Consider the following 14,720-nt stretch of genomic DNA (forward strand, 5'->3'; position numbering starts at 1 on the left):
TTTTACTCTAAAGAAAAAAAGCTGTAAACAAATATCGAACTCTCCTTAATAATATGCATTCTGAAGTATTTAGGAGGAAGTGCACTGATGCCTGCAATTTATTCTGAAATCACCAAAAAAGAAGCTAAAGGAGGGATAAATAGATAGATATGTGACAAAGCAAGTATAGTAAACTGTTAATGGTGTATGAGTGTTCACTGTCAAATTCTTTTATTTTGCTGTGTTTGACAATTTTCATAACAAAATGTTTGGGAGAAGTCAGAGTGGATATTAACAGATAAAATATATTTTTGTGGGGCCGGCCCGGTGGCACAGCGGTTAAGTGCACGTTCCACTTTGGCAGCCTGGGGTTCGCCAGTTCAGATCCCAGGTGCGGACATGGCACCACTTGGCAAGCCAACTGTGGCAGGCATCCTACATATAAAGTAGAGGAAGATGGGCATGGATGTTAGCTCAGGGCCAGTCTTCCTCAGCAAAAAGAGGATTGGCAGCAGATGTTAGTTCAGTGCTAATCTTCCTCAAATATATATATATGTATTTTTTTGTTATGAAATATTTTCCTTATGACTCTCTTACATATTCTTTGCTTTATTACACACACACACTTATGCTATGGTGTTCAAAGATAGGCTTTCATGAAAGTCGTCTCATTTAAAATGCTTTCAGCAGCAAGTAGCAACAACAAATCCCGACTCACAATGGCTTATAGGACATATCATCTCACATGACGAGTCTAAAGGCAGAGTGCTTCCAGAATTGATTTTCATTGGCTCAACAATATCATCAAGGATTATGATTTTGCCATCTTTCCATTTTGCCATTATCCAAGTGATTTTCCTTAGGCTTTTTACCCCTCCACTACTTTAAATGCAGGAATTAAGGACAGAAAGGACATCATCCTGCAGTAGAAAAAGTGTAATCTCTTAATTAAAGGGTAACAAAACTTTTCCCAGAAGCTTCCCAACACACATCTTCTAATAGCTCACAGGTTGTAACTAGGTCACATACCCACTCCTCAACCAGTCATTGGCAGGGGGAGTGCACGGGAACTTCATGAATGGTTAAGACCAGTCAGGATATACCTGACTCACCGTGGTGAGAGGTGGACCCTAAGACACAATCAGGGTTCTTACAACATGGAATAAGGGAGGGAATGTACACCAACAGGGTATGCTCTGTGATAAACAGTGAGGAGAGATTAGAAGCTCTTGAGTAATACATATCTACAGTCAAAACAAATTGAAAAAGCAAATAAGCATATACACATTTTTGGGGGGGGGGGGGTACATATAACACGCATATCTTCCCAAAGCAATTGGATTGAAAATGTGCAAGATACTTTCTTCTCACAGGCCTGGTTACACACTTCTATTTAGTGGCTAAAGTGAGTTCTGAGATCTTACTATGATTTAGGTATTGTTCTGAGAATTCTTATGTATTGATTAATTTAACCCTAGGTATAATTTTGTGAAGTAAGTACTCTCATTATCACCATTCTATAGATGAGGAAACTGGGTTAGCAAGAGGATAAGTAACTTGCCTAAAGTCACATAGCAGGTAAACAGCAGAGCCAGTATTTGAACCTAGATGATCTGTCTGCTGAGTCTCCCAAACACACCATTATACTACCTTTAAGAGACTCTGGGTGCTGACAGACAGTATGGATTGTGATGCTATACTCCTTTCCTTCAAAAACTTCAGAATTTAATCTTCACATCCCACAAAAGTTAGAAAACCATTCAAAATCATATTACCTATTTTAAATATACAAGTCCATTCTGATTATTTGCTAGAACATTCCAAAATAAGAACTAAAAATATTTATTGAATGGAAAAGCAAAAGAATTTAAAAATTGCTACAAATGTCCTAATATTAGTATTTTTCTATTTCAGAAATCTTTGTAATAGATTAAGTTGACTTACATGAAAATAGTACTTTAAATACTAATTAGGAAACAGATTTTTAAAAATATGAACTTTTAGGCAATCCCATGCATATTAGAGAAATTTACCTTGACTACTTTGTAGCTAATCAAACAAAGAAACTATCTGAAAGATGAGTTAATATTTGATTAGAGAACAGGAGAAACTGAACTGGGCAATTTCGTAGGAGTGGATTATGAGTGTGAAAAGGAGAATAAAAGTATCCAGTTACAGTTTTGGCTGCTTGGACATGTGCCTGCTCGATGTACTATATCCCTAAATCTGTTCAGGGTCAAGAACTGAAGAGGCCTGACCATCACAGAGCCCATCTTGTAAAACCACAGCCTGAAGCAAGCACTTTAAACAGCAGGACACTTCCTAAAGGGTATAAAGAGTAAATAAACCATCAAATTACTCCTCTTTTATTGTTTTTGTAAAAACACTTAAATCCTTGTAGTCCTAAGGCAGCTAATAAAAAATAAACACTTTTAAGGTTCTATATTCTTGGCACTTTATTGAAGTTACAGATGGGATTTTCTTACCAAATTTAATATATCTTTTCATTGACAATTTAGTAAGAATTATTAATAACTTTCAAAAGCTCCTTGAAGAATGAATGGAAGATAAAGATGAAAAATTCCAATAAAAAGGTAAATAATTTTTAATAGAAAGCATGAAGTTAAGTTAAAATCCTAATATAGAAGAAGCATATTATATAATGTTACCTTTTGGCAATGTGGATAACATCTATTTTATCAATTTTCCATTCAGTTTAAAAACATACATTCTACAAATCATTTTAATTACAAAGGGATATGATTCCACTCATAGCGTAACTAATTTTACGGGATACATAAACACTTCTTAATGTTATTTACCACATATTATACCATTAATTACCCAGTTTTCCTTCACAATTTCCTTAGCAAATCATTGCTATTTTAGAATACCCAAATTTCCTTTGGCTTTTACTTACTGCTAATTTAAAATTCCAGGACTCACTTATATTTAGATATTTAATAAATTTAATGTGTCCTTTCTCTGAACTCCCATAGTACTTTCTTCATAATTCTATTATGATATGTAATATATACTACATGAGAGTACAGTAATTAATTTGCATAGTATGTTGCAAATATTAAATTTTAAATTCTCTCAGAACAAGATTGAGTAGCAACTTTTCAAAGGTTATCAAATAAATGGATATTTTAAGTTTGAAAGTTCTGTGGTAGAGGTCTTTTATCTCCATTGTATAGAAGATTTGGCTTAGAAATATATTTTCTTTAAAAACTTTCAACCTACTTCCAATTTTTAGAATCTAATAGATGTCATATTAAAGTCTGGATGTCTAGTTTTTCTTCAATAATTGGAAGAGCTGATAGTACAGCACCCATTTTTCTATATGGCAAGAATTTTTTGAAACTGAACGGCAGATACAGGTAGAATTGAAGATACAGGCTCTGCAATTCAACACAATGTCCACCCTACTCACAAGAGGTCCAGATACTGGAGTTAGAGACACAGACTTTAAAATACATGAAACTAATATGCTCAAGAACTATGACAAAATGAATTTCAGCAGAGGGCTGAAAATTATTAAAGAATCAAATGGGAATTTTAGAACTGAAAAATACTAGAAGTGAAATTAAGAACTCAATAGACTGACTTTCTCTGCAGATTAGATAAACTGAAGAGAATATTAGTGAACATGGCACTGCTCATCAAACCACGCTGGGGCAGCGTCCCACATGCCACAACTAGAAGGACCCACAACAAAGAATATACAACTATGTACCGGGGGGCTTTGGGGAGAAAAAGGAAAAAAATAAAATCTAAAAGAAAAAAAAAGTGATTGAAATTATATAGAGCATATTAGCTCATATGCTAGAAATCAATTTTTTAAAGTTAACAAAAAGTAAAAGAAAATTCCCAAATATCTGTAAAAGAAGTAATACACTTCTAAATAACTATAGGTCAAAGAAGAAATTACAAGGAAAATTAGAAAATAATTTGAACTGAACAATAATGAAGATAAAATATACAAAAACTTGTGAGATCCAGCGAAAGCCATGCTGAAAGAGGAGTTTATAGTTTTAAATGCTTTAGATTAGAAAAGAAAAAAAGGTTAAAATTCATTAACTAAATAGTCATCTCCAAAAGTTCAAAACAAAAAGAACAGCAAATTAAATAATGAAGTAACAAAGGTAAGAGCAGATATTAATAAAACGTAAAACAAATATGCAATAGAGAGAATCAGCAAAGTCAAAATTTAATTCCTTAAAAAGACTAACACAATTGATAAGCCCTTAGAAAGACTGATTCAAAATTCCTACTCATTCATAATGTCTGTGCACAAGTTATTCCCCCCATGAAGCTTCCCTCACTCTCCCGAGTAAAGTTAGGCATTTCCTTACCCACACTCTCAGAGTATATTGTGCACTCCTTTGCTATTACATGGTATTATAATCTCTAAAATCTGCTATAGTAAGTGCTCAGGAAATATTAAATAATGACCAAATATAGTTTTACTTGCTTAATATCTCCTAAAAATTAAAAAAAGGAAGCATATTAATGTGTACTACAATATTTTTTGAGTTTTCACTGTTTTAAAGTCCTAATTTTTTTTTACAAACTTTCTATTTTGAAATAATTTTAGGTTTACAGAAGACTTGCAAAGATGGTCAAGTTCATGTATACTCTTTACCCACTTCCCTAATGTTAAAAACTTACATAACTATGGTACATTTATGAAAGTCAAGAAAATAACATTGTTACAGTACTATTAATTAGACTACATAGTTTTTTTCAGATTTTACTAGTTTTCCTCCAATATCTGTTCCAGGATCCAACCAGGGACGTGTTACATTTAGTTATCATGCTTCCTTGGATTCCTCCAATCTGTGATAGTTTCTGTCTTTTCTTGTTTTTCATGACCTTGACATTTTTGACAAGTATTGTTGACACTATCTTGTAGAATGTCCCTCATATGGGGTTTGTTCGCTATTTTCTCATGATTAGATTAGGTTTGGAATACCACAGACGTAAAGTTCCCTTCTCATGATATCATATCATGAGTATTTGATATTCATATGAATCAATGAGACCACATGAATTTTTTCTGGGATGTTAACTTTAATCACTTACTGCCAGGTGGTTTCTGCCAGGTTTCTCCACAGTAAACAACTATTTTTCCCTCTATATCTTCTAGTCATTAGAACTTAGCCCACAATCAAGGTGAGAGAAATTAATCTGCACTTCCTAGAGGAAGGAGTATCGAACAATTTTTCAACATGCATAAAATCATCACAGTAACTTACCAAATAATTTGGGAAAGATGCTGTGTGACTATGCAACTATTCTGTTTCTCCTTAAAGTTTCATCCATTAATTTTAGTATTCAGCAGTGGATCTTGCCTGCAGCAATTATTACTATGATGTTCTAAGGGTGATTTTCTATTTCTCTCCTTCCTCCTATATTTATTAATTGGAATCTTCTAAAAGATTTGTCCCATCTCTCTCATTTGTTCAATCATCTACTTATATCAGAAGGGAATAATGGATACTTATTTTACTCTTTGGGTTATACTGAATACTATCATTATTTATTTTGTTGCTCAAATTGTTCCAGCTTTGTCCATGGGGAGCTCTTTCAGGCTGGCTTCTTCATGTTTTTGACGTTATTTTAAGTACTTCCTTACTTTCCAGCACTAAAAGGCGCCCTAGAATAAGCCATTTCTCCAAAGAGTCCTGGTTCCTTTCATTATATAATGACATTTAGAAGCAAGATCTGGGCACTGTATATGGTTGCTGCTGCTGGGGTTTCATTACTTCTGGCCCTTTCAGTAGAGTTAGAAATTGTACGTATGTATACTAACCCATGTACACACACGTTTATATTTCTGTATCTATCTGTATGTAATCAAAGCGTGAGTTCATACTGATCTCCAATTCTAATTAGCACCACAGAGCTCATTCTGGCCTTCTCCTTGCTTATTTCTAGCTTCTTCCTTCAAAAGAGAAAAAAATCCTACCTAGCTCTATCTACAATTTGTGTATTTGAGTTTCAATCTTACCCCTATGAGAAACAAATTTACCAAATGAAGAGAGTATTTATGGACCTTTCCTGTTGTCTTTACCCTTACAGTACTAGTCAAAATACTGTTTTCCAAAGTTACTGAAGTCAGCTTCTTTTCCCACCCACTCCTTTCACTGAAATGATGTCATATGTTGGTGAAACTGTTATACATTTTCACAATCTACATTCCATCCTGGAATTCTCCCCACATTCTGGCTGAATTTTTATAAAGTTTGCATAGAGTATAGTTCACTGTTTGTTGTGTACAGTTTTACACGTTTTGACACAAACATGGAGTAATGTTTCCACCACCACTATACCACACAGAAAGGTCCATCATTCCCAAAAGTTCTCTTATGCATTCCATTTACAGTCAATCCTCATCCCATCCTTCAACACCTGGCAATCACTGAGTTTTTCCCCATCTCTTTAGTTTTGTCTTCCAGAATGTCATATAAATGCATTGTATAATATGTAGCGCCTCTTGGATTTGGCTTCTTTCATTTAGAAAAATTCATTTAAGATTCACACTTTTGTTTTTGAGAATATTCCTGGGGAATATAATTCTAGGTTGGTAGTTATTCTTTTAGTGACGCTTTTAAGTGTCATTCCATTGTCTTCTGGGCGAAATATTTCTTATTGAGAAGTCCACTATCAATTGTATTATTATTCCTTTGAAAATAATTGTTATTTTTCCACTTCTGGCTGCTTCTAAGATGTTCCATTTGGTTTTTCAGTAGTCCTTTTATGATGTACCCGGGTGTGGTTTTCTTTGTATTCATCCTACTTGGATTTTGCAGAGCTTCCTAAATCTATGAGTGTTGTTTTATCATTTGGATATTTTCTACTATCATCCAGTTCTCCAATTGTGTCTTCTGCTGGGTTTAAGCAGCTGTTTATTCTACTGAGTTCTTAATTTTGGATACTGTATATTTTACTTCCAGAATTTCCATTTGATTCTTTTTTTTATAGATTTCAACTCTCTGGTAAAATTCTCCATCTCTTCCTCTATTTTCTCAATTCTCTGATTTCTTCAATCTATTAATCATAATATTAAATTTCCTCTCCAGTTTAAACTCCAATATTCAAATCACTATAGTTTTATTTTTATTGTCTGGCTCTTATATTGGTGTTGATCACATAGTATTTCTTGGCATGCCTGATACTTTATCATTTTTATTTTTTTATAATAAAACAACCTTGAATTCATAGAAAAGGTGCAAGAACACTAAAGTCATGCACTGTGTAATGCTTGGCAAACAATGAACAGCATATAATACGACAGTGGTCGCATAAGATTAGTACCATATATCCTAGGTGTGTAGTAGGCTATGCCATCTAGGTTTGTTAAGTACACTCTATGATGTTGGCACAAAATCTAATGGCCTAATGATACATTTCCTAGAAATTAGCCCCATCATTAAGGGATGTATGATTGTATAAAGAACTTTACTCTTCTGAAGTAACCACGATGAATGGTTTAACATATATCCTAGAACTGTTTTCTCTGGCTGTACAAAGATTTTCTATTTCGATTTTTTTAACTTTCATTTTTCATTTAACAATATACAGGCAGTCCTCATGTTGCATAGGACCAATACACACAAATTTCAGTTACCGTAGTTTGGTTAAACACTACCAGTTCCCCAACAACAAGGTTCAAATTTCAGGTACCATGGTACCTTACTGTTAGTGATCACACAAACTTCACTGTTAACTCTTCAATCCACAGATCACTACATAATAACACATGTGGATCACAATCAGTGATCATTCATGTCACTTCTTTCACAGTCTATCAATGGCTGGTCACTGTATATCCGTTATTCAGTCTAGGCAAAGACAGTAAAGTGTGTGAGGTGTGTTCCTTTCTTGCTTCCCAGTGATAAATCCATATGACATTTGACAATGTCATATAATCAGATGTCAAGATAATCAAAAAAGGGAATTGACCAACAAAGATGAAAGCACAGAAAAAGAAAAAAGAAGAGAGAGAGAGAGAAAAGATAACACTGGAAGTGAAATTCAAATCAAATATAAATGGAGTTATAGAAGAAACAGCTGACCACAGGAATATTAAAAGTGCCGCCATCTAAGAGACCCTTGAAACATAGCCAGAGGAACACAGAGAAGGCAAATGTATCAACATAAATGAGGAAAGTGACTATGACAAAAAGGATGAGTATGTCCCAGAGGAAATGACACCAGCAAAAATATCACATTAAAGGAGCTCTCAAAGACATTTGACAACACTGAAAATGCAAGGGATAAAATGTGGAAAGCTGATCCAAACACGAACAGGAGTACAGGCACACCTTGTTTTATTGCACTTCACTTTATTGTGCTTTGCAGATGTTGTGTTTTTTACAAACTGAAGGTTTTTGGCAACCCTGCATTGAGCAAGTCTATCAGTGCCATTTTTCCAACAGCATTTGTTTAACTTCATGACTGTGTCATGTTTTGGTAATTCTCATAATATTTCAAACTTTTTCATTATTATTGTATTTTTTTATGGTGACCTGTGATCAGTGATCTTTGATGTTACTATTGTAATTGTTTTGGGGTGCTATGAACAGTGCCCATTTTAGACGGTGAACTTAATTGTTGTGTGTGCTCTGACTGCTTCAGCCACCGGCTGTTCCTCCATCTCTCTCCCTCTCCTTGGGCCTCCCTATTCCCTGAAACACAATATTGAAATTAGGACAATTAATAACCTTACAATGGCCTCTAAGTGTTCAAGTGAAAGCAAGAGTCACAGATCTCTCACTTTAAATGAAAAGCTAGAAATGATTAAGCTTAGTGAGGAAGGCATGTCAAAAGCCAAGACAAGCCAAAAGCTATGCCTCTTGACCAAACAGTTAGCCAAGTTGTAAATGCAAAGGAAAAGTTCTTGAAGGAAATTAAAAGTGGTACTCCAGTGAACACATGAATGAAAAGAAAGCAAAACAGCCCTATTACTGATACAGAGAAAGTTTCAGTGGTCTGGATAGAAGATCAAACCAGCCACATTTCCTTAAGTCAAAGCCTGATCCAGAGCAAAGCCCTAAGTGTCTTCAATTCTATGAAGGCTGAGAGAGGTGAGGAAGCTGCAGAAGAAAAGTTTGAAGCCAGCAGACATTGGTTCATGAGGTTTAAGGAAAGCCGCTGTCTCCATAACATGAAAGTGCAGGGGGAAGCAGCAAGTGCGGGTATAGAAGATGCAGCAAGTTACCTAGAGATGCAGTTAAGATAATTAATGAGGGTGGCTACTCTAAACAACTGATTTTCAATGTAGACAAAACAGCCTTATATTGGAAGAAGACGCCATCTAGGACTTTCATACCTAGAGAGAAGTCAGTGCCTGGCTTCAAAGGACAGGCTGACTCTCTTGTTAGGAGCTAACAATGCAGCTGGTGACTTTAAGTTGAAGTCAATACTCATTTACCCTTCTGAAAATCCTAGGGCACTTAATAAGAATTATGCTGAATCTACTCTGCCTGTGCTCTATAAATGGAACAACAAAGCCTGGATGACAGGACATCTGCTTACAACATGGTTTACTGAATATTTCAAGCACACTGTTGAAACCTACTGCTCAGAAAAAAAGATTCCTTTCAAAATATTACTACTCATTGACAATGAACCTGATCACCCAAGAGCTCTAATGGAGATGTACAATTAAATTAATGTTGTTTTCATGCCTGCTAACACAACATCTACTCTGCAGTCCATGCAGCAAGTAGTAATTTCAACTTTGAAGTCTTTTCATTGAAGAAATACATTGCCTAACGCTGTAGATTGCACAGACAGTGATTTCTCTGATGGATCTGGGCAAAGTAAATTGAAAACCTTCTGGAGAGATGTCACCATTCTAGATGCCATTAAGAACATTCCTGATTCATGGGAAAAGGTAAAAATATCACCATTAACAGGAGTTTGATTCCAACCCTCAGGGATGACTTTGAGGGGTTCAAGACTTCAGTGGAGGAAGTAACTGCAGATGTGGGGAAATAGCAGGAGAACTAGAGTTAGAAGCAGAGGCTGAAGATATGACTGAATTGCTGCAATTTCATGATAAAACTTTAATGGCTGAGGAGTTGCTTATCATGGATGAACAAAGAAAGTGGTTTCTTGAGATGGAATCTACTCCTGGTGAAAATGTCGTGAAGACTACTGAAATGACAACAAAGGATTTAGAACATTACATAAACTTAGCTGATAAAGCAGCAGCAGGGTTTGAGAGGACTGACTCCAATTTTGGAAAAAAGTTCTCCTGTAAGTAAAATGCTATCAAACAGCATCACATGCTACAGAGAAATTGTTCATGATAGGAAGAGTCAATCCATATGGCAGAATTCATTTCTGTCTTAATTTAAGAAATTGCCACAGCCACCCAACCTTCAGCAACTACCACCCTGATCAGTCAGCAGCCGCCAATACTGAGGGAGGACCCTCCACCGGCAAAAAAGATTATGACTCACTGAAGGCTCAGATGATGGTTAGCAGTTTTTAGCAATAAAGTATTTTCTAATTAATTAGACATAATACTAATGCACACTTAACAGACTACAGTATAGTGTAAACATAACTTTCATATGAACTGGGAAACAAGAAAATTCGTGTGACTTGCTTTATTACAATATTAACTCTATTGTGGTGGTCTGGACTTGAACCTGCAGTATCTCTGAGACATGCCTGTATTATAATTTGCAAAGGCAGAAAAATGATGCTCACTCCATATTGTAAGTTACACAAGAATAAGGCAAGCACTGTTCAAACTATCTTGATAAGTTTTTTTACAAAGAGATAAAACACATTAATTCTCAATGTGTCTAATGTTTTAAATCACAGTTACTAAATATTTTTTCATTTTCCTTTACATTTGTAACAGAAGAGAGTATGTAATGTTTTCACAAATATTTTTAAGTCACAGGACAATCATAACTTTTACCATTTATTATTAAGATGGTTTTTGCATGTTTTCAGCTTGCAGGGTCATTTTTATGGTCCCACGCTACCATGTACCATGTACATCTCCCATATTAGTACATATGTACCTACTTTATTCTTTTTTAAGAGCTACAGAATATTCCATTTGCCTGATTCAGCCACCTAATTCTGCATATCAAACCACCCCAAAACTTAGTGATTTAAAATGACAATTTATGGGGCTGGCCCCGTGGCCGAGTGGTTAAGTTCGCACGCTGCGCTGCAGGCGGCCCAGTGTTTCGTTGGTTCGAATCCTGGGCGCAGACATGGCACTGCTCATCAAACCACGCTGAGGCAGCGTCCCACATGCCACAACTAGAAGGACCCACAACGAAGAATATACAACTATGTACCGGGGGGCTTTGGGGAGCAAAAGGAAAAATTAAAATCTTTAAAAAAAAAAAGCAAAAGCAATTTATTAGATCTCACAATTGTGTACATTGCCTGGGCTTAGCTGGGCAGTTCTGCTTCACATGCTGTGAATCAGGTTACTCATGCAGATGTAGTCACTTGGTAGCTTGGCTGTGGCTGGAATGTCCATGATGTTCTCTCATTCCGATGTCTCTCCCCACATGGCTTGTTATCATTAAATAATCTATTCAGAGCTTTACGGCATGGCAGCTTGCTTCCAAGAGGGTATATTTCAAGAGCACAAGCCCTCATGTGCAAGTACTCATTCAGCCTGCTTGTACACTTGCTAATGTCCCGATGTCACACGGCCATGACCAGGGCTAAGTTAGTGTGGGAGTAATCTACTCAAGGGCATGAATACCGAGAAATGTGGTTTATTGGAAGCCACTAATGTAACAGTATCACTTATTTACTGCCTGTTGATAGACATTTAATTGTTTACAATTTTTCCCTTTACAACAAGATAGTAAATATCATTGTAGAAAAATCTTTGTCCAATTAAGCCCACACAAGAAATTATCCTAGAAAAAATGTAAACTGTTCATACTTAATCATCAGGAAACTCTACATTAATTTACACAGATAAAACTCATATTCTATTTATCAACTCTACTGATTTACACCAATAAGGATATAACAGCCCTCATTCCTGGGCCAGCCCTGTGGTTGAGTGGTTAAAGTTCTGGGCACTCTGCTTAGGCAGCCTGGGTTTGCTGGTTCAGATCTCAGGAGCAGACCTACTCCACTCATCAGCCACATTGTGGAGGCACCCCACATACAAAGTGAAGGAGGACTGGCACAGGTATTAGCTCAGGGCTAATCTTTCTCAAGGGAAAAAAAAAAAAAAAGAGGAAGATTGGCAACAGATGTTAGCTCAGGGCAAATCTTCCTCACTGAAAAACAGTACTCATTCCTGAAAAATCTTGCCAACACTAAGTTATTCATATTTTTAATATTTTTCCAATAACTTGCATTTATGTTATTAGTAAAGTTAAGCATATTTTTTCATGTTTTATGGTTATTTGCATTCTTTCTTTTCATTTTTTCTTTTCGGTAGTCTTTTGTTTTTAAAGATTGGCACCTGAGCTAACAACTATTGCCAATCTTATTTTTTTTTTTTCCTGCTTTTTCTCCCCAAATCCCCCCAGCACATAGTTGTGTATTTTTAGTTGTGGGTCCTCCTAGTTGAGGCATGTGGGACGCCACCTCCACATGGCCTGACGAGCAGTTCCTTGTCCATGCTCAGGATCTGAACCAGCAAAACCATGGGCCGCCAAAGCGGAGTTCGAAAACCTAACCACTCAGCCATGGGCCAGCCCCTGGGTTGTCTTTTGATTTGTAGAAATGTTTTGTAAATAAGATTATTGATCCTATTTTCCATTTTGCATGTTGCAAATATTTTCTCTCAGTCACTTGTTTTTTAACTTGATTTACAGTGGCTTTTATCCCATGGAAGGTAGTAATTTGTATATCACCATATCTAGCCATATTTTCCCATAGGAAAGATAATCTCTATTCCCAAGACTGTAAAAATTATTTCTTATAATTTCTAGTATTTGTATATATTTTTTCTTTGCATTTAGTTTTTTTCTCCTAAATTTTGATTTTTGTGTCCAAAATTGTCCAACTTTTGTCCAAACTGTCCAAATTTCATTTATTGACTGTCCTTCCTTTCCTCCACTGGATTGATTTATTCCCTTACTGATCTATTTATTCCTGCAACAGTGTCATATTTTTAATTATAAAAGCATTGGAGCATGTTTTAACATCTGATAGAGCAAGTAGCACTTCATTCTTTGAAAATTTTCTTTGTCTATACTCATACATTTTTCTTTTTCTTTTTCCAGTTTTATTAAGATAAAATTGACATATAATATTTTATCAGTTTAAGGTGTACAATATAATGATTTGATATATGTACATATTCATACATTTTTCTTATAGACATAACTTTAGAATCATCCTGCCAAATTCTGAAAAACATTCCATTGGGTTTTGATTGGCAGTGCATTAAATTTTGAGATCCTGTCTTAGTCCGTTTGGGCTGCTATAACAAAACACCACAGACTGTGTGGCTTATAACCAGAAATTTATTTCTCACAGTTCTGGAGACTGGAAATCTGAGATCAAGGTGCCTACACGGTCAAGTTGTGTGTCTGGTAAGAGCTGCTTCCCAGTTTATAACTCACATGGTAGAAGGGACTAAGGAGATCTGTTGGGCCTCTTCCATAGGGGCACTGATCCCACTCATGAGAACTCTGCCCTCATGACCTAATCACCTCCCAAAGGCCTCCATCTCCTAATATCATCACATTGGATATTAGGTTTCAACATATGAATTTGGGGGGGACACAAACGTTCAGACCATAGCAGATCCATTGAAGGAACCTCTAGAAATGAAAAATGTAATCATGGAAATTAAAAACTCTAAGCAAGGTTAGATGGCAAGTAAAAACATCTGAAGAGACAATTAGGAAACAACGAAACAAATTACACAGAATGCAATACAGAAGTACAAATAGATGGAAAATATAAAAGAGAGTTAAGTCATAAAATCCAGAATGACATGGTCCAAGATGCTATTTAATGGGCTTTCCAGGAGATAACAGAGGAAATAAGGGAGAGGTAATGCTCAAAAAGATCACGGCTGAAAATTTTCCTAAGATTCAGGAACCAAAATGAGTCCCAAGAAATGTAAATAAATTCACACCTTGACTCATTAAAACTAGACACCATTAAAGATAAAGAGAAGATCTTAAGAGCAAAGAGAAAGAAATGATGGATTACCTACAGAGGAACAATTAAACTAACACCAAACTTGTCAATAGTAACAAAAGAATTCAATAAAATCTCTTTAAAATACTGACAGAACATAAATATCAATCTACAATTCCAAGGCAAAATAAGACATTTTCTGTCAAAAAAGAAAGCAAGCCTTGCCATTAGTAGACCTTTCAGTATCAAAACTGATTGGACAAATGTAGACTAGCTGGGCCAGTTTCTGGAATAATAAAACAATATAAAGTTTTAAATAGTTATCTAAAGTTGCTATACTTAGAAAAGATACCATTTAAAACTAATTTTACAATAATAGTTCTTTTTAATGCTTATCCAAGATATCCTTTTTTTAGCAGGATTTCTTCCTTGTTAAATAGACTTTTCTTATACTGATAATAAATAGCTTTATATAAGTTGAACATTGTGGTAATCAAATTTTCTTATTATAACAAATTTCAATATTTTTAAATCTTAGAGCAAGGTTCACATAATAAAAATGTTTCAGATCTCTTTTTCTCTCACTTATAGTTTATTTTCAGGAAGTCATCAAATTCTAAGGATTCTCT

The 14,720-nt window shown here is 35.3% G+C and overlaps 1 protein-coding gene across 11 annotated transcripts in view; it reads right to left on the reverse strand.

The window, feature by feature from the left end:
- Window positions 1-14,720, reverse strand: part of CCDC73 (coiled-coil domain containing 73) — a 151,568-nt gene that overhangs the window by 103,612 nt on the left and 33,236 nt on the right. The gene's annotated exons all lie outside the window — the stretch shown is intronic.

The sequence above is a fragment of the Equus caballus genome, chromosome 7 (genome assembly GCF_041296265.1).
Source record: "Equus caballus isolate H_3958 breed thoroughbred chromosome 7, TB-T2T, whole genome shotgun sequence".
NCBI lineage: Eukaryota > Metazoa > Chordata > Mammalia > Perissodactyla > Equidae > Equus > Equus caballus.